The 23036-nt window shown below is 40.5% G+C and overlaps 1 protein-coding gene across 6 annotated transcripts in view; it reads left to right on the top strand.

Moving 5' to 3' along the window:
- Nucleotides 1-23036, top strand: part of ARHGAP6 (Rho GTPase activating protein 6) — a 312914-nt gene that overhangs the window by 228066 nt on the left and 61812 nt on the right. Inside the window, exon 1 of one of the 6 annotated variants that reach the window (XM_018913531.3) lies at nt 5457-5602. The exons of 4 other annotated variants lie outside the window; for them this stretch is intronic. The gene's annotated coding sequence lies outside the window, so the exon portion shown is untranslated. Of the gene's footprint in view, nt 1-5456; nt 5603-14072; nt 14210-23036 lie in introns of those variants that run through there. One more of the 6 variants, XM_030234684.2, reaches the window with a different exon arrangement.

Here is a 23036-nt window from a genome sequence, read left to right as displayed (position 1 = left end):
CTGCAAAAATATTTGAGAACTGTGCATGATCTCTTCTTGCTGTGTTGAGTTTTTGCTCTCAAGATTTTTTGTGGGTTGGGTTTACGATCTTTTTCTTAGGAAAGCTCTCAAAAGACTTTTTAAAAAAATTGATAAAAATATTTACTTAAGAGCTGCCTTGAAGACCACTCCCTCACTAGAGTTAATTTTTTTTTTTCTCCTTTCCCTGGCTGTTTTATCTATCTTACTGTAACTTAGTGCACAGATCATAGCATTTTGTGCCAAATTCTCATAGCTTTTATTATTATAATGGTGTGGTGCATTTGTCTTGCTGAAAGCATTAGCTGAAGTGACCTCTGCTCAGAAGTGTGCATCAAAGTTAAGGAGGTCACGCCTTCGATGTGCTGCTATGAGCAGAGCTGAGAATCTGGGTGGAGTTGATATTTCCACAGCAGGAATTTGTCCCGTTCTCATAGTTTTGAGAAATAATAGGTTTCCAACAAAAAGATTTCACAGCTTCAAGATTTAGTATTGGAGGAGGAAGAGGATTAGTATCTATTTGCACATAGTTTTAAGTGATCACAGAACTGTCACCCATGTCTTACCCAGAGGATGAGCACCCAGGTCTCCCTACAGGAAGCATCCTTGCTCTCCCCAGTGTAGAAGAGAAAAGTGGATGGGTGAATTCCTGCATTTGGATCACATTCTGAAGGGCTTTCCATTTCCCAGCACTTAATGACTTCATGCTTTTGAGGTCATGCATCATTCACATTGTCACAGCTGGGAGCTGAAGAGAAGTAAGGTATTTTGCTTTTCTTGCAAAAAGCCAATTTAGGTCATGTGCTGTGCTAATAGTGTTATATCAGTTCATAAAAATAAGCTTGATAATACTGAGAAATAATTTCAGGAAACACATTTTCAATTTTTACATATAAAGCTTCAGCAGAAAGGCAGGCATGGCATTCTCAGGTATTTAGGTGTAGATTTTGTGAGCTAGACATGGTGTTTCTGCTGTCCTGGTGTGACATTTCAGGACAAAAATATTCAAGGTTTTCATGGTGATAAAAGTTAGGCTAATACACTAAATTTTTAAGTAATTTAAAAAAATGTATTATATTACTCAAGTTTTCAATGTTTTAATATTATTAACATTATTAAAGTCTCAGTTAGGAAGAACATTGCAGAAATGCTAAGGCACAGTAGATTACAGATGTTTTTTCGCACAATGAAAAATAAAATGCAATTGTAGTGTAAAACAATCCAAACATTTTCTATGACATAAAATTTCATGTCCTGTGAGAATTCTTTAATGATGAACTAATGTTAATGTTTTGCATTAAGTAGGAGAAGGAGTTGAACAGTGGTTTGATTGGGTGGTCATTAGCTGAGGTAAAATGCTCAGCATTAACTGAACAGAAAATGACAAGTACCTTTTCTGCTGGCACAGCCAGCCTCTATTGAAAATCCTTATGCAACCTGAACTTCCTGCTCTGCACGACTTACACAGAGCCTGTTAGTGGTTTATTGTGGAGATGAGAATATCCCTTCTGCTATTGCTTTTCAAGGAGTAATGGGATCACCTTCTGCCAAAGAGAAAGAGGAATAGCTCCTTTCCTTTGGAAAGATAATTTTCTCTGGGCTAAAGGAAAACGATTAAATAGGCTGCAAAAGCTCCTTCTTAGCCTTCTCAAGGTAGGAAAATAAATCTGGTAGATTATAGGTCTCCTTTTTTTTCATTTGCTTTTCCAAAGTTGAGGAAAATGTCAAACTGTTCTCTTGTCCCAGAAGAACCAGGAGAGAAGGGCTTGGAAACAGTGGAATCTCTACTTAGTAACTGGCATACTGCAGCCATCAGGGAGCCCATTCTATCAGAACAAGTCCTTCATGGGGTTTTTTGTTCTGTTTTGTTCTGGAATCAGGAGAATTGTGCCGGATTGAAAATAGAAAAATACACTGAGCTGACAAATCTGGTTTAAAATGTGCAATGAAGACAGCACTGTGGCAGCACTCAGCTCTTGCAGAGCTAAGGATTGCCAACAGCAAGTCAAATACAACAGAGTGGCCAAAGGAGAAGTAGCCTTTGTATTTTCAGGGATTTACTGATTTGGCTGTCACAGGAAAGAACAAGTCATCTGCATAAGTGCTTGGCCCTGCGATTCCAGTGACTGGTGTGTGCTGTGAGCAGGTGAAAGAAGTCCTTGCTGCTGTCTGTAAATAGCGCTGGTAACTTCAGCTTTGTCAGCTGCAGTGTACAACTTCCTATGTAATTTTGGAGAAGCAATCCCAGTGTTTGCTTTGTAAGAAAACAGCATTGAATGGTAACAATTGTATAAATCACCCTGACTTGGGATACCTTGAGTCTTCTGGCATTTGACCTTAATCTAGCTGAAGGTTGGGAGAGGTTTGGAGCCAGTTTAAGAAGTTTTAAGCCAGTTTTTGTATGACCCTATCAGTAGGACTGAGAGTACCTTAGAAGGACTGTCCTAATTTGGGTAAAATGGTAATTATTGTATAGCACTCATATTAATGAGAAATATAGGTTATTTTTTGTTGTGAGTTAAAACTGTAGAGTATAGACACAAGTTCACTCTTCCATGAGGATTTCACAAAGCTTGGCCAGCAAAAATAAACCATAAAATGTAGTATTACCTTTTTTTGTATAGGTTTGAAGAATTGACTTGCTCAGTCACAGGCCAGGACTTCTTTCTCTCTGACATATGCATGCTGAAGGTGAGGCAATAGGCAGCACGGCTCTAGTACAACCATGAAGACAGAATTAAGCCAAGACAATGCTTCTCTCTATGCCACCTTGCTTTACTCTTGACAGCATTGCCTCAAGTCTTATCACTTGATTGCAGAGCATTTCTTAGAGATACCTCAATGCCATGCCTGCCTTTCTGCCTCCTGCTCTGCTCTCTTGGACCATGGTACATAGAGACTGAACCATGTCAGAGAACTTGCCCTGGTGCTGGGACTCAGTCGTCTGCACCGTTGGTGTATAGAGCAGGCCAGGAGTTATTTCAGACAGACCATTTGGACACGGCCACTCTGCAGGGGGAGGCAGTTTTGTAGTGTGGGTTAAGGCTGTTCCCTGCCAGCTGGGTCATGGCAGGAGCCCAGACATGTGTAGTTTGTGAATATACATTTCAGTCTTTGGTTGTGGGTTTGTGGTTTTCTCCAGCACAACAACACAGCACTTAGCCCTGAGTGAGAGAACCTTCTGGTCAGCTGTCCATATCAGCACTGATAAGCCATGGTAGTGGGAACATCACGGGGCTGCTGAAGCTTAGCAGGTGGTAGAGCTAAGGCAGTCAACCATGTGTGTGCTCTTTGACTGGCAAAACACTTTGCAAATACATTCATTTTGATCCTGTTCAGGAGCTAGCAGATAGTGCCTTTCCATAGCTGTGAGTTAACTGTGCTAACTCAGGTAATAATTGCACTTTGCTGTGTTCCCCTAAATGTGGGGGCTGCCCTGGGGGTCACACACTTTCTGAATATTTATAAAATAGAAGCTTCTGTCATTGATGTACATGAAGCTGTGCTTGCTCTCTCTGGCATGGCAGTGACAACCCTGTGACTAAAGCCAACTTCTCTGGACCTCTACAAACCCCTTTGGGGACAGTGGGGTCTGTCTCTACCAGCACTTAGGAACCTTCAGAATCTTCAGAGCATGATGCCATACAAACAGGATAGGCAGGAATATTCACTGTCACAGTAGAATAAACAAGGTGAGGTTAGCTCTTAACCCACTGGGAACCACTCTAATTTATAAAGGACCATGTAACCTGTATCTTGCATGGCTGTCTTTATGCTCAGGCCCTGTTTGTACCTTTGTATGGAAACTTGTTAAATATACAGCAAATTAAAAACAGGTAACAACTTGTTGCAGCATGTAGGTGGGGTTTTTTTGTTGTTTCACGTGTTTGCTAGTGCATTAGCAAGGCACAGTGAGAATTTTGTAGGCTGCCCTAGCACACCTAGAGGCATACAGAAACTCAGCCTGGGTGGGAAATGGGGGACATAGGAGAAAGCTATTCTTCCTCCTTGGAATAGCCTTTTTTCCCCCCTGCTTCTTAACCTGGAACAACTGTGTGCTCTTATTCTGTTTTTGCAATTTTGTCAATTGATTGTTCTAAATGAAAGTATTTTTCTCTTCAGTTGGTGATGCATGCATACCCATATCTGTAATGCAGACACACACATATCTGCTTCCCCATTTTATGTTGAATCCTTACAGCTTCCTCAGGGCTCCAGCTTTATCTGTGTTTTGCACTGGTTTCCCTGGGGCTGTTTTACTGGTGAGGCAGAGTCCAAGATTTAGAAAACAGGTCTAGGTCCAGCACAGCACAAAACCCACATGATGGCTTAGATGAATGTTTCTTGGCTTATGGAGTTTTAAAATCCATGGTGGCTGTCAGCAGAACCAATAAATTCTGCATCCTTGGCGTTAGACAGCAAGGCAGTGCTGTTGGCAAGGTAAATGTCTGCAGTTTGGGGTTTATCGTCTATCCAGAAGGTGTGTCTTTATAGAGGAGATGCCTTTTATATAAAGAAAAGTTTGTGAGAAAGTGTGTAGTGTGACCAAGAGTGAAGCAGCAGATTGTGACTGTGTTTACATGAGGACAAATGTGATTTAGAGGCCTTATTAATTCAAAATGGAATGAGCAAATCTGGTGGTAAGGTCAGTGGGGAACAAACACTCAGTATAAATTTTTACATTCAAAATGTGGATCCTTAGTTATGAAACAAGATACTCAAATAAAAACATGAGGTAACATCCTGATTAATAATGTTTTCTTCAACAGCAGTGTACTACAAAGTGACCTTTCAAGCATTTTGTTCAGAAAAAAAGTCCTGTATTTATTTCAAGCATTTGCTGATTTTATGCCAGCATAATATAAGTCTAAGCAGCTGTAGGTACACACATCAGTAGATTATCAAATGCTTTTTGTGCATCATGTTTTAATAAGGGCAAATACATTTCATTTTAATTTTAGGCATTGTGAAGGCAATCCCTGGTATTGTCCAGAATGAGTCTGTATGACCAGCCCAGGGCTACATTATACAGCAAAATAGTTGTCTGCTGAGAGGCTGTGCTGTTTGGTGACAGAAGTGTTAGGGAGCAGGACAGAGTCATCCCCTGGGGCACAGCCTAGCCAGTGGGATGCAACTTGGACTGCCATTCTCTATATTGTCTCAGGTAATTCATCACAGGTGGGTAAAAAGAGAATACAGTTTACAAGGGGTAATTATCTTTAAAATCATACTGCTTCTGAAATACTGTATGTGCTGTAATACAGAGGTGTATTAAGCAGAAGATAAATGACAGTCCTTTTCCCTCCTCATTCTTCTGATTTATTGCTGTATTCTTTTGTGATGTTAAGAGCTGCTTAGTTTGTCATTTGCCTTTGTATTGTACAGCAGTTGTTTTCCTTTTGTGGTAGTCCTGCAGGGCTGAAGGGCAGGAGGGGGAGTAGTTACCACAGAGCAGCAGGGCTAGAGAAAAACTTGGAAGAAAAATGGCCTAAGAGGGTTAGAAACCTAAAGTGATGCCAGCTGAGATTGCCTGTGTGCCTTCTGGACTTCCCCCTGAGCTCATGGCAGAGTCCCAGTGCTGGAGGTGAGTCCTTGTAGGGGGTGGCACACTGACACTGAGCTTTTGGAGGGGGGCAGCTGTGGCTGCAGCCCCACCTCTGTCAGCTCTCCCCCTGGGCAGGAGCCTCTTGTCTCATGCAGGGACAGTGACAGGGTGGTGGGATGGCTGCCTGGCTCCTGGCTGAGCTCAGTAACACTTGCCACATACCAGGTCCTGTTGCAAAAGGCATGGCAAGCTCAAATAAGTTGTGCGAGGTGCTATGATGGAAATGATTTCCTCTTCTGGAATGGACCCTGCTCTCTCCTCCAGGGAGATAAACGAGCTGGGTCAGTGCCTCTTCCCTCTTCATTCTACCATCTCCTGCCCTCTTTCTCTCATAATTCTCTGGGAGTTTTTGTCTGAGTAATCTAAGGTTTAAAAAAACCTTTTCATCTTGCATGTCTGAAATGATTCCTACCCCCTCACCCATGGTACAGTGAAAAAAACAAGTAGGCACATTTTGTAAAGGCATCTTCATCAGGATGATGGATGATTTTTAGAATTACTTCTGTAATTACCAGAAGAATTGAAAATAAATGAGAACCTGAGATGTGCAGTCATGCTTTAATAGTTGGCATCTTAGTCTTTTCCTTAGAGCTGAAGGTTTAGATGAAGGAGTTCACTCCTCTTTTTTATGCACCTATTTGTATAAAAAACCTAACCAAATAGAACTTGTTGATTCTGTTTAGGTGCAATGGTAGGAAATGATTTTAAAAAACAGCCTGAGACTTTTTAGGCTGGTAGAAAATCTTTATTGATTTGGAATACTGTATAATAAAATTACAGCCAGACATTTCAGATATCAGAAAATAATATTTCAATGTGTTTTCAAAGGCTGTATAGTGTTTTATTTTGTGCTTTTCTGCACACCCATAAAAGACTGGATGGGAAGGAAAGAGTGAATTTAATTTCCAGAGAGAAATGTGTTAGGATACTGGGCATTTTTCCACTGAACATCTCTGTGGAAAACTGGAAAAAAATGTTATTTCAGTTCTCTACAAGAAAACAATGTTCTAACTGCAGTGCTCTTTCCCATCATCAGTAAATTTGAGAAAATTCTTTTGTAATTATTAACTAGCAGAAAAATGGAGTTTTTTTAGGAAAGCAATTTAGAAGATTATTTGCTTTTAAACAGTCTTCTTGGAAGTGTGAGCTATGGATGGTATTTGTACTATTGTTTTCTGATTTGCTTTCAGATAGAGGGGCAGTTTTAGCCGTTTGGAAAAGATGAGGGAGGATGACAGTATTAACTGTATCATTGCAATATGTGGATTCTCTGCTCTTAGCACTTCTCTCTGCAGTCCATTGAAACCTGAATGCCTCCTGTGTAGGACAGACTAGCAATAACCAAGTCCCTAATGAACTTGGCAGAGCTTTGACTCTTTTTCTGTTGAAGGCTATGGTGGTTTTTTGAGTGAAGACAGTAAAAGGCAAGGAGCTTAAAGCATCATTGCTTTATTTTGGTTTTTAGTACTTGCTGTTAGTTACAGAGCCACAAGGCATCAGAACTTGTGATGAGTATATTATGGTTTCATGTGGTATTTTATTCTCTGTACTGCTGTTCATTTTTGTGGGAGTTCACATCCTTAGTAACAGAACTTACTGGGGCAATTTTCAGGGTGAAATTTTGTGCTGCTGGAAACCATTACTTTAGAGGTTGGCACCAAATTAGTTGAAAGCCAGTCGTAGTTATAGTTGAAAACTGCGACTGACTGTTTGTTTCCTAATAGCACAGCATATGCCCAGCTCCTAGGGGAAAAGTCTCTTGCAGCAGCTGAAGAATGCAGCCTGTGATCTCCTTCTTCCCAGGGATGCTCCACCCAGCCCCATGGCTATAAATGGCAATTGGACTTCAGGGAATTTCAGCAGTCAACTAGCTAAGCAATGGCAGGTTCATCTGCAGCTGACATTTTCACTGTTGGGTATGAAATTCATTAATTATGGCCTTGAGCTGTTTAGTGAGCAGTGCAAGGTCTGCAGCTTTGTGTGAGGCGTGGTTTGGGCTCTGTTGGGATGGCTCAGTGCTCTGAAGGTGGGGGCAGTCTCTGAGCCTCTTCTCTCAGGGGACTGACTGAACAAATGCTCAGCCCCGGGAAACTTGTTGGCAAGTTTGCCACAAACCCATACATTTTATCAAGCAGCAGTGGAGTTGGCCTCTGAGAAGCAACTTGATGTATCTGCAGCCTTACTAGCACAGGTCAGAGCTTGGAGCAGACTTAGTGGTGCTCAGCAGCCAGGGAAAATGGTACTTAATAGAGGAATTCAGTTCATTCACATGTTTGCTGTTTAGCCACAGTGTAGACATACACCTCTGTGCTGGCCACCTTGCACTCCCTCCCTGCATGGGAGGAAATGGGGAAAAAGGCATTTCTGGAGGTTTGCCCTTATCTCTGTGAGCCAAACGAAATTAATTGCTTCCCCAAAAGTTCCTGTTTCTCATTGCTGGTTGGAAGTGGTGCTGAGAATGTCTAGTTGGAGATGGTGGTGTTTTGAACACAGTCCTGCTGTAGGTCTGGTCTGCTCCACAGCTGATGTGTCAGCATTTGAAACATCCATAATTAGCCGGCACTTTTGTTAATATTGGCTTTCATTTCTCGGTCAAATGGAAGAGGTGAAATTTCACAAAGTCTAAGGGTTTCCTGAAGGATAATCCAGTTCAGTCTGTAATGAGTTATTTATGGATGATAATAATAATAATGATAAGAGTAATAACACCAGTAACATACACTTTCATTAATTCTGTGCTGTGTGAAAAGTCAGAGAGAAAAAGCACGTTTAATGTTTATTCAGTGGAGGATTTGAATGGAGAAGTGTAAGGGAAGTAGCCTTCTGTGGAATAATAAACACCAAGTTATACATTGAACAAATGCTTCATTTTTATTATTCCCTCAGTTTCCGGTTGGAAGCATTATTGACTAGCTGTATCCATCTCTACCAAAACTTCTCTTGCACACAGTGCTCTCAGGCTGTCCCTTTCCAACAGCACAGAGAGCACACCTGCAGGTTTCTCTCTGCACCAACTGGAGTTTTATTGTATTCCTTACGTAAATACATACAATGAGATGTGCCCAGACTTTCACGTACCTCCTGGAGATAAAGCTTTAAAGCAAATACAGATAACACAAAGATATTTTAACTCGTAAAAATGCCACAAAATGGGCAAGTGTTGCAAACGCCTTTAAAATCAATGTCTTCTTTTAGAAATGTACCCAATTTTCAGCTTGGCCCCTGGAAAGCCATTCTTGTAGCTGAGGATATTTATTCTGCTCCGTTTTTTGAATGGGATGCAGCTGTTGAATTCTTCAGACCTGAGTAAAGGCTCTTAAAGAGTTTTATTTATATCCGGTTTTTTCTGTCGTCCTCTGTTTCTGAACAAACAGCAACAACTTCAGCTATAGAGAATTGTCAAACTGCAGCTAAGGCAGGGGGGCTCCTCTGAAGAGCTCAACACTTAGGTGAGTACATATGTGTAATTATATTAAAGTGAGTGTAACTTCTGAAGGAGGTTGGCATGAGGCTGACTCTCCCCCCAGTGCAGGAGTCCCTTTAGGAGATCCCTGGGGATCTGGAGAACAAAGAGTGTGTCTAAGGCGATCAACTACAACTCATCCACAGCCTGTTAGAAGCATATTGCAATGATACTTATGTGTATAATCCCCCTCATTTCAAAATGGAGGCTTTTGGATTGAGTTTCCCTTGAGTATACTTTGTGGTTATTAATGAGCTGTATCAAATAATCTTATTTAGCTCATTAAAGGGCATAATGCAGATAAGAGCTCTTTAGCCCTAGTAAACCTCAAAATTAATCTCTAGACCCATATGTTACTGGAAATCTTTGATAGTAAACTGAAGTGCTGTGATATTTTGATGTGAGTAGAGTTTGATAAAAGTTCAAAAGCAATATTCAGTGCTGTTATGTGTCTGTGGGATGGGGAGTTCTTTGTACAGCAGCAGTGTAAAATCCAGCAGGAAGCTCAACCTGGGAGGCAGTTGTTGGTTTTACAAGGATACTGCAGTGAAAGCTCTTTGACTTCCTGTGTCTGTGTGCCTTTTTGCTGCAAGAGCTTCATACTGGCTCTTAAAGTCCACTCTTTTGGTTCCTCTTCTTTTCACTAAACACTTTGCTCAATCAATAACAAAAGGTAAAATTCGAAGAGGCTTTTGTGGATCTTTGAGCTGACTAATATATATTTTAATTGCAGTAGTAAGAATGTTGGCAAGAGGAGCTGTTGTACTACTTAACACAGACATATTAAAATAATTGGATTGGGGATGCTTGCTAGATTGCCATTAAAAAATTTAAATAGGAGCAGAGGGTGTTGACAGCCCTCTGAGAGTCAACAGCCAAGGCATACAGAGAATAAGGGGAAGGGAAGACAAGAAATAGAAGAGGGGGTAAGGACAGGACATTGGAAAGCTTTTGTGCTCTTCATTTATCTAAAAATAGGTTTTCAGTCTGCCTCTGAGTTTGTTTATGTTTGTCTTTCCTTTGGAGACTGTGGATGGAGACGTGTCTTTTCAAATGCTTTGGGAGTAGGGCCTGTGCTCTTTGAGCTTGGTTTCTGAAGCAGGACTTGGAGCTGTGGTTGCATGTTTGGGGATCTGCTGCGAGCTTCTCCCTGGCCATGCAGCTCCCTCTGAGGCCTGGACCAGACTCTTCCTGCACCCCCTGTTTTAAAATGTAGTGCAGCATTTTCCAAAATATCAGTTAAGTCCATAGTTCTCTCTCTGTTCTCCTTCCTGAAGGTCAGATATCTAAACACCTCCAAAGGTGGGAGTTTGTCCTTGTGGCTCAAGGGCTGGGGACATGTGGGCTGTACCTAATGCTGCTTGTCACACCTGGATTTTGGAGCTGCATTAAAAATAAAATCTGCTCTGTGTCTTTATGAAAACAAAGCTGTAAAGTGGCATTTCCAGGATATTGCAATGACTGCTTTTAAAAGCCTTTGAGAAAATACAGAGAATCCTCTTCTTGGTGATAACAGCCCCAGCACAGGCATGTTGGAGCAAACCCAGCTTTGGTTCCTCCAGGATGGCCTTTCTATTCTCCACCAGACTTTCAGTCCCTGCAGCTCCTTATGATGTTTTCCTTTTCTGGAAAAACGAATGATGCTGCAAGTTCTCTCTTCATCTGTCTCAATGTATGGGCTTTTGTTAGAGTCTAATATAACTTGTCAGAGTACTTACGTCATCTCTTTTGGAGTCATCAGTTTCTGGTGATGGATAACACTTAGAACCAAGAGATAAAAACCCCCAAGTTAAATATATTTAATTGGTTTTTATTTGCTTTCTGCTTTTTAGAGATTGTGAGACACAGGCAGAGAGTGTCTGGAGCAGATGGGTGTTTTGTGGTTACTGGACCAGACAGCAGAGATATAATTAAAGTGCCTTTTTTGCATATGCAACTTGCAACCACTTCTCTATTTTCACAGGTCTTAGGATCATATGAAGTGTAAATTTAATAGAGGTTGTTTTACTTCTCTTATTTATTTCTATTTTTGAATGAGCTGCTTCAGCTGAACCTAGTGCACATAGCCTTGTATGACTGTGGATGCTCAGTCTCTCTCTCAGGCTCCGTGGTAGAGTTCTAAAAGAATACAGGAAACCTAAACTAGTGTTTTCCAGTTACTTTTCATGGAAATGCAAAGATCCAGTATGTTTTTATTTGTGATAGCTCTGCTGTGTCTCTTAGAAGCCATTCTACAGGGGGTTTTACCCCAGGTTCTTTTTAATGAGCCTGGAGGGCTTTGGTGGTGTGATGCCATCCCTGGAGGTGGAGGAAGGAATCTGTCCTAGGAACTGCTTGCAAGGGGAAAGATACATAGTTATACATACAGAGTTCTTAAATGGCATCCCCCATGAAGCACACTAGCACATTTTGGACCAAAACCACCATTCTTAGCTGCAAAGGGGTTTTAGATTTTCACCACGCCATTGTTATTGTCTACAGAAAACATATCTTTTATAAATGTTCTTAAGACAAAATCCTATTTTTTTTCCCACTGAAAAAAAAATGAGATTTTAGGTCAATTCTGTTTCTGGAGCTATTTTTGGCAGGCCCATGAGGCATTTATGTCTAGAATTGGTCATTGGTGTAACAAGAGATCAGCCAGAGGAATTCTCAATGCCTGGTAGTTTGGTTCTCTTAATCCTGCACCTCTCCAGAGTGTGAGTGAGTCCTTGGAATTTTGCACAATTAAGAAACAAACTAAAAGTCCCATACTCCTTGTCTGTGAATGACAAAATTACAGTCTCAGAAGTGTGTAATTTTTCTATGAGAGTTTAGGCCAAGCTCAATTCAAAATTTTGAGATGAATATTTTTGAGTGTTCTGGGAAAAAATAAATCCGAAGAACAAAACAAATTTTCATTTTGTTCCTTTTTGTTGCTGATAGGGTATATTTTATATAACCTCTCCAGAAGCTATGAATATTTTGTGTCATAACATTTAATTCTGATACCATGTTTTTAAATGTAAAGCTGTGTATTACTGAAAAAAAAAGTAGTTTGAAATGGGAAAGATAACTCCCTAGATGTGCTGGTAGCTAATAGAAATTATATACAAATGAGTTCAACTAGACAGTGTAGACAACATGCCCCAAAGAACCCTGGGTTTTCCTCCAGGAAACACTTTTAATGTATAGGGAATAACCTGAAGAATCCAGGTTCAAAGCAGAATTCAGTTGCTACGAAAGAAACACTGTCAATCTATATTTCCAATAAATATGAATTTATTGAAATATATACAATTATTAATATAATTCTAATATTGTTTCACTTTTATTTAAATCTAAGATAAAGGGGAAAACCTGTCTGGAGCTCAGAAGTAAAAGCAGAAAAGGCTCTCTCAATACTTCATAGACATTACATTTTATCTTTATGCAGGCCACCAAGAAGGATTGGTGATTTTTAGATACTTTGTTTGCTGGGTGGCTGCTCTGCAGAGCTGGAAATGGCAGTTCCTTCATCACATGGTTTGAATAAACCAGGCTCAAGAAGGAGCACAACCCCATTTCCAGTTATATAAATAGCAGAGTTTTGCTCGTTAAGGAAACTCAGAGAATATTGGCACAAGGGGTATGGGGGCTAAAGAAACTTATTTTTGAAGAAAGATTGCAAGGACTTCAAATGTACAGCATATTTTTGGGAGGACTGACAGAACACTGCTCTTTGGCTGCAGCTTCTCAGCAGTCAGTGACAGCACTTTGCTGAGGTTGTTCAGCTCTCTCTGCAGATAAGAGAGCTTCTTTGCCTTGGAAATGTTGCATGGTGTGATGCCTAATGTGCAGCACACCAGCTGGTCTTGGCACCTCTCAGCCCTGGGCAGCAGTGTGGAAAGAGGCTGGAAGTGGAGGTGAGGAGCTGCATAATTTGAGGATTTGATGTTGGATCTGAGGCACTGAGAATGCTGAGGCCTCTGCATTGATTTCCCTGGGCTTTCATAAGGCTCCAGAGTTAGGGACATCTGATGTCCGAGTTTGGCGCTCCCAGGAACCAGGCTAATGGCCAAGATGTCAACCCAGGAGGGAGTGTGAATTTCTGAGCTGGGGCTCTCATACTGGCTGGTGGGCAGCTCTTCAGCTTGATGATTTAGAGGTGGCCAAAGCATCTGGCTAGATATTTGGAGGAAAAAAAAGACAAACCAGAAAGCTGCACTACATAACCTCCCTTGCCATTGCTGTGAACTCTAGCCCGTGGTTCTGTGTGCAATTTGATGAAGTGCTAGGTCGTGCCAGCCAACAAACAAACTTGTCTCTCTGAAGAATGACTTGGTGAAAAGCCACCCAGGGCAGAGCTGCCATCAGAATAATTGGTGATTCACTGTTTGTTTCTCACAAATTCCTACACTCTCTGCCCACGCACTATAGATGACAGCATTCTGTATGGGGACTGTGAACATGACAGACATTATTTATGAAGCAGCGCCTTTATCAAGGATATTTTTTTTTCCCTAGCAGACTGTGTAAAATGCTCAGTCTCTGTGTTGCTGTTGTCAGATTATGTTATGAATTTATCTGGTCTGCCTGAGTAAGTTTTCAAAGGTGTTTTAAAAAGCTCTGTGTGAGAAGATCAGGCAGAAGCTGCTGAGAGCTCCTTGCTGTGTTCTAAGGTGCCACGGCAGCTGTGTCCAGCACTCTTGGCTACTCCTGATGGAGGGAGAGTTGGGGCAGCTGCAGATGGTTCTGAGTTTCCACATCCCCAGGTTGAAGGATTTTTGGGAGATCTGCCCCTTCCTCACAGCTCCCTAGCTCAGCACATCTCTGGAGTAAGAAGCAGGGAACCCAGTCACAACTTGTCTGTGTGACTGAGCTTTTTCTTGGGCCTGCCTCTCAGTTTGCTTCAAAGCAGAGAAAGGAAAACACAATTTTTCCTCTTTAAGATTCATGACGTCTGGCAGCAAAAGGTGTCCTGGGAGTCACAGCTGCTCCAGCCGGGCTCACTCTCAGCTGCTTAGTACACAGCTGCAGGTCAACAACATTATTCTTAATTTATTTTATGATGCAGCATATCTGGATCTGCGTCCTTAATTCAAGCCTGAATATCTGACCAAATACTAAAGAACACTGAAGACAAAAGAGATCTCAGTTAATGGGTAAGGAAACTGAATAATCTTGTATGTCATGGGATAGAGGTAAGTGTGATGAAGAACATGGTCTGAATGTGGTGTTCATGGTGACATAAGGTTTAATGTTTTTGGGCTTCAGATGGGCTTGAAGAGAAGTGAACATCTTTGATTGAGTGGGGGGGCAAAGCAGGCACGACCAAGCACTTACCAGCAGGCTCTGGAAATCCATCAACAAACTGAGAGCCTTCAAATACTGTTTGTTTTCAGACCAGTTTCCTGACCATGCCTGTTTTCAGAAAGACTGAGAGTAATGAAACTATGGAATGAGAAGTGACATTAACGTTTGGAAACCAAACTGTGTAATTAGACTGATTTGTATTTCAGTGGCTTTGTCAGGTGGTTTGCTTTGGATTCTGTGGTGACAGGTTTATCCTTTTTTGTATGCTCTGTGCATGAAGGGCACGTAACCCAGGCAGTTGAGAGAAAAATATGCTGAGGATAAAGGGGTTTTGAAAGCTGATGGCATGACAGCTGCTACTGCATAGGTTCATTTTGGCAAATAACAGTTTCTGTATGCATCAGGTTTTATGGCCGTGGCTGTGTTACTGTTGCATTTTTAAATTCGAGTTAACTGCATAAAAGAAAGTAGAGATCCAGAGCTGTTCATCATCTGGCTCAGTCCGTGAGGAGCTTGTAACTCTAGCAATTGTTTCTGTTTTTCATAACAGTGGGAACTTTATGGCTATTTTTCCCCTTTTCTGTCCAAAGTAAATGTGCTCCTTTAAAACAAAGAAAGAAGTGGTGGAATGTCTGGTGGGCACAGTTTGAACTTGGGGTCCTTCAGGTTGGAGGGGCAGTTTAGAAAATTGACCTTTTTCCTGAAAATTGATATTGCAGCAGTTTTTATTTGTGTGGATTCATTTTACATTTCTTGCTTTAGAAGTCACATTTTTAACAAGCCTCCATGTTAACAGATAATGGTGAGCTTTAAGGTGCTTTTTAGTGATCTTCCAGGTATATACAAAGATCCATCAGTCTGACCTATAGCTATGTATCCATTCAGAGCTGTTTGTATAGCTCCAGTATAGTTGAAGTGGTTTCTTAAAAAATATTTAAACTCTGTTTGGTATTCAACTTAATGGTGAATCAGCAGAGTCATGTGTGCAAACAGTAAATTTTTTATAAGAAATGCCAAAATAGTGCTTTTCATTAAACTAATATAATGTCCTGTACTGCCCTTTGCAAAAAGGGATCACATTGTGCTTCATTGAATAGAAAGAAAAGGAAAAGTAATTGCATGGATGAAAAGTATTCATAATACTAAGGAGTGCAAAGCCACCCCTTTGTACTTACAGTATTTTTCCTTGTAATTAGAGTTTGTGTGTTTTCTGAACTTTTCCATAGAGAATCATCCTTGCGGGGTCTTCAGGAAAGAGACAGAATCAGCAAAACAGCTGCTGGTGTGGGTGGAATTTGATATCCCAGATCTTATGAAAACCCCAACAAACAAAGGAAGAAATGCAGTCCCAATAAACTGGAGTAGATTGGCAGAGCACTGTAACTCACTCACTGGTACAGACTTGTCCTGGGCTGCATGACATCAGTGTGTAGCACAAGGTAGTGTTTGCACACGTGAACGTAGTGTGAGAGTGATAAATCTAAAGCGTAGAGTGATTATGTAGGAAAAGAAGTGAAAACTCCGGTTCTCTAAAAGCTAATTGCTTACTTGTTGCATGACTGAAATGCACTTGTCCCTGCCCTTCCAGAATTCCTGTGTTGCTGACACTGCAGCACTGCTGTCTGGTGATATAAACTCATTACTCAATGAAAACTTCCTTCAATAGGAAAATGGCTCCTACAGCCTTTTTTTAGCATTTATCTCAGCCAGTTTATGAAAAAGAGAGAGGGCCTGAGGAAGTGCACATGGTCACAGTACAGAGTTGGAGGGTGGTCACTGTTAGAGGTGTCCAAGTCAGCTCTCAGAGGAGCCATTCATGTAGTGAGTTTGCAGATGGCTCTGGAGGGCACTGGCAATCTCTGCTGAGGTTCAGCATGGTAGGGAGATGTTGGAGCAGACAGTGGCCTCCTGAGTAGGGCAATTGTCTGGGATGGGCTAAACCTGGATCCATGGGCCGTGCCTGGCAACATGAGGTCCAGTAGGACCAAGTCTTGCACTTTGGCCATAACAACCCCAGGCATCTCTCCAGTCTGGGGGAAGAGTGGCTGGAAAGTGCACCAGTGGAAAAGGACCTGAGGGGTCTGGGATAGTGGCTGAACATGAGCCAACAGTGCCCAGGGGGCCAAGAAGACCAATGGCATCCTGGCCTGTGCCAGGGATAGTGTGGCCAGTAGGTCAAGGGACGTGATTCTTCTCCTATCCTGGGCACTGATGAGGTCACACCCCATATCCTGTGTCCAGTTCTGGACCCCTCATCACAAGAAAGACACTGAGATGCTGGAGGATGTAGTGGAGTTGAAGAAGGGCCTGGAGCACAGGTCCTTTCAGGAGTGGTTGAGGGAAGTGGGATTGTTTAGCCTGGAGAAAGAAGGTCAAGGGGGATCTTACTGCTCTCTGCAACCTGCAATAGGAGAGGACATAGCCTCAAGTTGCACCTTGGCAGGTTCAGGTTAGACATTCTGAGTAATTTCTTCACTGAAAGGGTTGTTAAGCATTGAAATGTGCTGCCCAGGTGGAGTCATTCAAGAAATGACCAAAGTGGCACACAGTGCTTGTGGTTAAGTTTGCATGGTGGTGTCCAGTCAAAGGCTGGACATGATGATCTCAGAGGTATTTTCCAACCTAATGATTCTGTGATTGTATGAAAACCTGATTCAGACCCTTGCTCCAGGTCAGGTAATACAGACTTCTTCCCAAGTCCTTTGTGTTTTAGCTGTGTAACTGAGAGCTGTCGCTTTACTTTCCAAATGTCAATATTTAGAGATGTCTTGCATTTTGTACCTATCAAGTAAATCACACGCAGCTTCACTCTCCCCCCAGAAGAAGAAAATAACACCCTAGAATTGTTTTTCAGCCAGATCTGGTATTTAGGTAGTCAGATGACTGTTTTCCTGTGTGCAACAGACCTCATTTTTCTTTCTGTCAGTCGTACAAGTTTATAGAAAAGGCTGGTATGAACCACTTGAAACAGTAAGAATAGAGTTTTGTATTGAATTAAAGACTATACTGTTAGTCAGATCTTAGTTCTTGGAGCTATAGAATTATTTGATTTTAACTTTCATTATGGGATTGTGACAGTGTCCTTGTCAGATCATGTAATGTGCATGAGTCTTAAAAGCTCAAAATCCAGGAAGTAAAGTACTCAAATAGGTATTTTTAGATTTGTGTATGATACTTTGGCAGATACAATTTTTGCAGGCTTGGAAATTACAATGTGTACTATTCCACATGCATTCTCTCTTTTAAATAGTAGGTAATTTCCTGTCTTCTGAAATGTTGCAATTTTCTCTTTTATGTAGACCATAATACAAATAGATGACACTCCTGACTGTTCAAAGCATTGGCTGTGGTCATATTGATACCTCTAATTGGGTGCAGAAATGGTTAACTTTTCTGCTAATTATGCAGAGATCCTCACTGTTTCACTGGGATATTTTCTACTACAGGATCATGTATCCAAATAGGGCATATAGTTATGTTTTTTTCATTCAGATTGTTTAAATACAATTCAAATATAGTTCCAGCCTTACTGTTTTGTTTGCTTAACATTAATCTCGTTAGGCTTAGGAGATGGAGCACTATTTCAATAATCAGAATCTCATTGGAAGCTTTACATTTAGTAAGGACATAGGTTTTATAGGTGGCACTCAGGGAATGAATGGATTACTGTAACCTGCAGTATTGAGTAAGAGTTGTTCTCAGGACAGTGTCCCCCTTTTCCATAACCTGTGGCACGGGAAAACTCAAAGAGTCGATGCCAGTCTTCAGTGTATCATGGCTGTGGTTCTTCATTCACCTTCACAGGCAGCTGAACACTGAGGGCTGTTGGGATCACATTTGTGTTGGTCATAGGAACTGGTGTGGAGCGTGTTTAAGTAAGCTTTGCAACTAAAAATAATATTTGTGCATCTATTGTATTGGATTTTGGTTCAGCTTCCATTAGTTTGCAGAGTTCTTGTTATTCCAAATGAAGCAGGAGTTTAACACTTGGAAAGTGTTTGACACTTGGAAAAACCTATCACCAGCCTCTCAAAATGTACAGTAAATGAACCAATAGAAGGAAAAATAATTCTTCTCTTAATGAATCTAGACTATCCCAAATCTTTTGTGTTGAGATAGATGAAATTTTGTAGCTCACTGCTGTGCTCTCAGATGGTGTAAGTACTGCAGTTTTTCAGCAGTCATAGTTGTGACAGCACTGCTTGTACCCTTAACCTGCAGCAAAATTCAGAGTATTGCAGGATGGCTTAATTCTCTCTTACACATGAAAACACTCAAAAAGCTGTTTATGTGAAGACCAACAAAATTTCAGCTGTATTTGCGAAGTTGGATTTGGGCTTTTTAAGGTGTTTTGTCTCTATTTTGAAACCTCCAAAAATATATTTGGCCTCGTCTAGTTTAATTGTGTTTCTTCCTGATAAATCCCTGAAGAAATATTGGTATCTGCTGAAGTAAGAAATCAAAAAAACCTGACCATATATTTTGATGCATTTTAGGGGAGCTTTCTGACTTCTGGAGGTTGGTTTTCTGGATCAGCTGAAAAAGTTCAGTATAGAGTCTGTATGTTAGAGATGAATATTTTGCTGGGCAATACCTTTTTACATCATTTAGGTTTATTACTGTCAGAAAAGGAATTAAATACATCTCCATTACACATCAGGTTTTTGTAAGAGAATGCCTTTTAAATACTCTAAACATGAAATAGTATCCTGAGGCATTTAGAAAACTTGGAAAGGTTGATCCGGAAATATTTTCCCTTTTATTTCAACAATTTTAATACTGCTGTGAAAGCCTGCTTATTGTTCTGCTCTCTGTTTATCCTGAGACTAAAGTTAGTTTTTACTCTAATAAATGGAAATCACCACTGTAATTAATAGTCTGAAATGGGTATCTTTACCTGGACACGGGTTCGTGCCTTCTTGCTAGACGAAGTATTTCTGTTGTGGGTGTGAATTCTGTCTCCTCTGAGATGAATACCAGCTTTCCAGTGTTCCCACAGGGGTTCCCTTGCAGTACTGATCCTGAATACATGGATTTCCAGCCTTGGGAATGAGACAGGATTTGAGGAAGTGTCTGTCTTTGAGAATGCAGTGGTTATATTAATTGCCATTAAGTGGTTTTGATATCTCAACCATTGTTTTTGAAAATATGATCTTTCTGACAAAACTACACTTAAATACAATCTAGGGTGAGATAAGGCAACTTTAGTGCAAGGCTTCAAACCACCACAATCATCTGGACTGTACTTACTCTCTTCCTAGTGGAGACATTATATTAATAATTTTGCCACTGACGTCAAGGGGAACAGGATGTCACCCTAGATAACAACCTTAGTGAAGTCAGTCTTTCTTAATGAAGATTAATTGTTGGGGCCTCATACTTTGTACATCCATGTTTAGATCTCTTCCTCTGAATGCTTTCATGTCACACAGCAAGTCTTTGTATAGTGTTGAGGTGGAATTTCATTCATCTGAAAGAATTCTTTTGCAGTAGTAGCAGACACTTGGGAGTGTCTGTGTGCTCCAAGAACATCCTAGGTTGCAATTGTTTGTAATGCCTGCTGGAAACCAGGGTGCTGCCTGTAATGCACTGAGCTGTGGATGCTGTGGAAGAGCAGCTGAAATGAGGGTGGCAGAGTCAGGTTGTAGCACATTTGTACCATCTACTGCTTTTTAACTCTTCATTAATTTGCAGGTGGTTATCTGGGATAGCACTAGTAAAGGAGTTTCCATGCAGTCTTTAACTGCATGTAATGCTTAAAAGGCTACTTAAATTAGTTTTTCCCCTTCTCCTTCATTCTCATCCTGTCCAGGAACAGTATTCTGTATGTTGATTCAAAAGGACAGAGTATGTAGCTGTACTGAAGTGACTGACTTTTACTTTAAAACTGGTTTTTGTTCTTACTAACAGCAGGACCAGGGAAATGAAGAGGGATTACCTTTACCAGTAGCCAAATTGTGAGAGTTCATGCCTGAGGAGTCTGGAAATAATTGTAGAGAGTTGAAACAAATGATATGAGGGAGCAAAAGATTGAAAGTGGCAGTGATATACAGTTTCATGAAGCTTAAAGAAGTAATTAAACAAACAGAATTATGACTCTAATATTATGTTTGCCAAGTTATTTGCAATATAATCTTTTTGTGCAAAACCACTGAGTTCTTTTACAGTGGACACCCATCTAAATACAAGTGCACAGCTAAAAGTTGCTAGGATAGAAGAAATTAGACATAATTGGTTTTGATCTTAGTGGTTTTAAATGGATTTGAGCAAAAGACTAATGAAAAGCAGACAGCTAATCTGATAATGGTGTTCACCTAAATCAGTACAGACCAAAGTCATTAGCAATAGCAGTAAGACATAAGACAAAAATTGCACTCTCCATCTTGCATTAAATTCTTTTTTATTAAACTGTGATGTGTGAGGCTTCTTATTTCCCAACCTTATTTCCCACCCACATAACTCACTGAGACTTGAAACTCCACAGAAATCAAGGTTGATCACTGTCTATAGATTTGCATCTACATTCAGCATTCTATGCAGTTGTCAGCCAGTTTCTGTATTGTACCAAAGACAGAAGAACAAGGCTTTTCTGAAAGACATCTGCAAGATTTTCTCTTGGAGGCTCAGGAGAAAGAGGTCAGGCACACAAGAATAGCTTAGACATGCTTAAGAGTAATTTAGGTGCATGGTGTTACTTAAGTCAGGATGTGCCACTTAATGTTTACTTTGGAGTTACCAAACATCCAACCTATTAGAAAAATGCTTGAAAGAATATCAGAAAAGCTGCAGTCTGCATCTTATTAAAAATGACTGTGGACAAGAAGTACAGGGAAAATGGACAGATGCAGATTCTTCAGAGGCAAAAGGTGCAGTTTTCCAGCAATCTTCTTTGCTGAGTCATCTGCTCTGATATTTTAGGTAGTTACCTGGTAAGTGAACTGCTCGGTTGAGTGAAGGAAAGATGTTAGATGTTAATGGGCATGCCAGAGAGAAAATGCAGCTGAAGTTGTGGAATTGAGAGGAAAATTACGTGACTGGTTGGTGGAAAAAAACAGAGAAGGCTTTTAGTCTAGATTATGGTTTCATAAAATTCTTTGATGAATGCAGCTGTGCAGTTAGCAGTTTATGTCCTGTCAGGCTGATCACTTTATCCCAGAACAATATTTCTGTTTGCACTCTTCTGTTTGTGTGTTGCCTTTTTTTTTTAATTCTTGGTGATGGAGTCATTTGCAGAACATATTCAGACCTACAGTCCTATAATCTACATAACAGAGAGCAACCTGTGTACTATGTCTGAACACATACAAGCATGAACTTCAAAAACAAACACGTCTTTCTGACTTGTTGCTTAAAGGTCTTCTGCTTCTTTTAAGCTTCAGCTAGGGCAGGCTGATGTTGAATTAGGCTGGTGCAGTGTTTCCTCCCACATGGAGAGAGAAACAGAAAATATTCTTCATGTCTGTGCTGCCCTTGTCCTCCTTTGGTTGCCCCACAGAGTGCTGAATAGCTTTAGGCAGATGTAATTACACCAGCACCCATTCTTCAAGGGAGCTTGACTTTTCTGGACCTCTCCCAAGCCTGGATGATTTTGCAATATTTGCAGGCTGTTTGTATAACTGTGCAGGGCTTTGGGAGGAAGATGAGGCCTTTAATTTACCTTGTGTTTTATAAAGCATACCAGTGTTTGAATAGGTTAAATTCTCAAATACTGTGTTTTGACTCATAGAACACAGTGATATATATTTGCAAAATGAAACAGAATTTTTCAAGGAAACGTTCCTTGAGCCTTTAAAGATTAGGAGATTTCATTGGCCCTACCTACCACATGATTTTCCAAAAATATTTTAGTTTATTAGTCATGTGTTCCATTAGCATAATAAAACCCTATGTTAATGTGACCTAGCAGAGATTTTATCAAACCCATCAAGTGTTGAAAAGGAATGTCTTCTTTAGTGCACAGCAATTGGGCAGAGTGATTGCACACTCTTTAATCTCAGCAACCTGTGGTGCCATTGCAAGGTACAGATGTTGAAAATAACTGTTTTTAGCTAGACAGTGAGCACCAAGAACATATGGGGGCCTTGCAAACTGGCAGAATAAAAACCTGGGGTTTTTTATTCATTGTAATTGTATTGTAATTGTTTTTTCATTTCATTATAAATTATTTTTCATAATTCTATTTCATTCCTGACAAAGAGGAGTAATTCATGTATTCATGCAGAATTCAGTTAAATTCAGTTAAGGAAGTTTTGCCTTATTTGTGGTAATTCTTAGAAGTCCCATGCTGCACTTGGTTTTTGTGGTCTACAGGAAACAGGGCATGTATCCTGTTACCTTAAAATTTTCTTTGGGGTGTCATTTTTCATTCCCGTTCCTGTTTTAAGGGTTAGGATTTCAAATTTTTCATGGTAGACATACCAGTGATATTTTTGTTTATGAAAATGCTCATGATGGAGAAATAACTTAAGATAAAATACCCCTAAACTCCATCATAAAAACCTATGTTTCTCTGTCTGTACCATTCTGACTGTAGAATACTTTATATATTGAGGATTGAATGGCATACTTCTGTGCTTGTAAAGTTTCTTTTGCATTATCGGGGTTGGAAAGGAGTTAGTTTTGTTGTATACATTGTCTGGTTTAGGATGCTGTTCTTGATCACTTTTATCTATAAAT

This window comes from Serinus canaria, chromosome 1 (genome assembly GCF_022539315.1).
Source record: "Serinus canaria isolate serCan28SL12 chromosome 1, serCan2020, whole genome shotgun sequence".
In the NCBI taxonomy this organism is placed as follows: Eukaryota; Metazoa; Chordata; class Aves; order Passeriformes; family Fringillidae; genus Serinus; species Serinus canaria.
Note: the sequence above shows the minus strand (reverse complement) of the source record. Positions and strands in the feature narration are given on the sequence as shown.